General features: G+C 59.9%; 1 protein-coding gene across 2 annotated transcripts in view; it reads right to left on the bottom strand.

The window, feature by feature from the left end:
* QSOX2 (quiescin sulfhydryl oxidase 2) overlaps positions 1-2,791 on the bottom strand; it is a 39,506-nt gene that overhangs the window by 28,462 nt on the left and 8,253 nt on the right. The window lies entirely within an intron of this gene.

Here is a 2,791-nt window from a genome sequence, read left to right as displayed (position 1 = left end):
CCTCCACGGCCTCCACCTCCACCGCCTCCCTCCCCACGGCCTCCACCTCCACGGCCTCCACCTCCACCGCCTCCCTCCCCACGGCCCCCACCTCCTCTGCCGCTGCTGCCTGGGACAGCAGCCAGGACCAAGAGCTTCACGAGGGCTCGCTTCCATCTCCTGAGCTTTTCATACAATTGTCTTCTCTAGCTTGCTTTACTGCAAGAACACAGTACAGAACACGTGTGACATAAGGCTTCCGGTCAGCAGTGGGCTATGAGCTCAGCTTTGGAGAATCGCAGCTCATACACACATTTCTGACTGTGTAGGAGATGGCACCCACAGCCCCTGAGTTGTCTGAGGGTCAAGTGCACATGTAACGGGAGGGCTGCCCTTCTAACTAACCCCTGGAGGGCAGCCCAGACAGAACCGGCAGACCTATCGCACCTTTTCCAGCTCAGCATTGACAATGCACCATCCTAGTGCAAAGGTGGCAAATTCTTTTTGGCCTGACAAAGAGACACTTAATGGAGAAAAAGGGGACAGAGTTCATGCAGCTTGAGGGCCAGCATGCTGGCACCTGGGAGCCTTTCTGGGCATGAGGCTGCTGTCACCAAGACCTTTCCTGTGGACTTGGCATCAGCAAGCGGAGACAGGAGCAGGGCCCTGGAGGAAGCCCGACAGCCACCCCCAGCTTGGGAGCAAGGCTGGTCTCCACGAGGACCCCAGCCCCACCATGCCACGCCCGGTGGCCACAGGTACGTGTGCGTCTGGCTGTGTCGTGTCCTCACACATCTGGACTGTGGACCCCAGCTCCCTTTACTGGCTCATCCCCCTTCCAGATCTCCATCCGAATGCCGCTTCCTCGGGGAATCTATCTTGACTGCTGTTCAACTGGGTCCCCGCCCATGGCCCACGCCCAGCAGGCCCTCCTTCCAGGCGGAGACCCAGCCAGGTGGTCCAGCTTCACAACCGGCTCTGCTGCTTACTGGGTTTGAGAACTGGGGCAAGTTACAATCTCTTCATGCCTCGGTTGCTCCATCTGTAAAATGGAGATGCCAAGGGAGACCCATCCCCCAGGGCAGCGTGAGGATGGGCTGGGTTGGAGCCGCACATGCCGGCACAGCAAAAGCCCCGGAGCAGGGCCAGGAGCAACATGCTCACTCAAAGGCCACGCCCGAACCAAGGCCACACCCGCAGAACTGACCAGTGTGTGCCAGGGATGCTGGGCCAGAGACCCTGCCAGGCCCATACGGGGGTGATGGCCAAGGAAGGAGAGGAGGAAGGACAACTCAGGCTGCCAGAGCAGGAGGGGAGGTGGCGGCGGGAGCACCTGGAGTCAGGGACACCGTCACAGAGTGAGCAGGACCCAGGCCAGTTTGCAAGAGGCTGCAGATCTTGATGTGGACTTTGTTCTTTGTCCCAGCAGCCACAGGCAGCCACTGATGTGTGTGGAGAACTGATAAACAGCACGACGTTCGAGTGAAGGAAGGCGAGTGGCCGGCGAGCACAGAGTGTGCGCATCAGCCAGAGCCGGGAAGACCACCGGCTCCCCTCGCCCTCGGGCTGGATCACACCCAGGCGACCCGTGGTGCTCTGCCGGCTACAGAGGCAGCATGGCCTAACGGTGGCCAAGGCTGAGCCCTCTCCTCTCCACATTCAAGGCCACAGACTCTGGCCCCACAGAAAGGAACAGGCCTCACAGCTCAGCACCTGCAGGTCACTTCCTCTGTGAACATTTCACCGCGACACTCTGGGCTCGGTTCTGGGAGGAACTGGGCTCCTGAGAGCAGCTTCCATCCTAAATATCGCGTATGGAACTTCCCAGCAACCTTAGCTGAGGGAGCAGCCACAGTCTCCCTTTGGGTCTGAAGTCACCAGCAGTCAGGGTCAGGGCCGGGGTGGGGTGCTGCACCCCACCAAGTAAACCCCGGCCTCTCCCAGTCTAGGCTCTGCAAGCCAGCTGTCACCCGCCGCTTCCACTCAGCTGTCCCAGGCGTTGTCCCAAAGCTCCTGACCCTCCACCTCCTCCCCACGGAGAGCCGGGGAGACAGCTCTACTCCATGGGGCACCCGAAGGCAGGGCTGGCTGCTGCCCAAGCACAGAGGGAGGGGTACGGCGGTCCCGGGGAGACGCACGGTGGGGGTGTGCAGAGACGGGGTGGGGGCGAGGCAGCAACAGCGACGCTTCTCCTTCAGCCCCACTGGGCATCCATGGGGGAACTCACCCACTGAAACACGTGGCAGCTGCCAGCTTAAATAAAGGAGACAGAAAAAACCCACCTTGCTTTCCCGAGTTTCGGACGATCTGAGGCTTTCCTCACAATGGCAGGAAGAGCCAGTGCCGCAGCATCACCAGAACCACAGGCCTGCTGGCCACACGGGCGCTCCAAAACGCAGCGTGCACCCCAAGACTCCTGCGGGCACACTCCACTTTCCCTGAACCACAGGCCTGGTGGCCACATCAGCGCCCCAAGATGCAGCACACACCCCAAGACTCACGTGGGCACGCTCCACCTTGACACCTCTGATAAACAGAACACCAGGTGAATTCCCAGCATGAGCAGCGCACACCTGGAGCCCATCCTATGCCAGTGTCAATGTAGAATTTTCCATAAACTAAACACACGATTCTCACACAAATGCAGAATGAACGTGCACCAAAGACATTCTTCCACCAGGACGCTGAAGAAGGTGGGGAGGCCAGGTAGGGCAGAGAATCCTGCTACCTGCCCCCAGGGTCAGTGCACAAAGAGACTGTTCCATGGAGCAAGAAAGCCACAACCTCTGGCTTCCCTTCTGTACCAGATGGA

The sequence above is a fragment of the Sapajus apella genome, unplaced genomic scaffold, assembly GCF_009761245.1.
Source record: "Sapajus apella isolate SASKATOON/1434 unplaced genomic scaffold, GSC_monkey_1.0 scaffold126, whole genome shotgun sequence".
Taxonomy (NCBI): Eukaryota; Metazoa; Chordata; class Mammalia; order Primates; family Cebidae; genus Sapajus; species Sapajus apella.
Note: the sequence above shows the minus strand (reverse complement) of the source record. Positions and strands in the feature narration are given on the sequence as shown.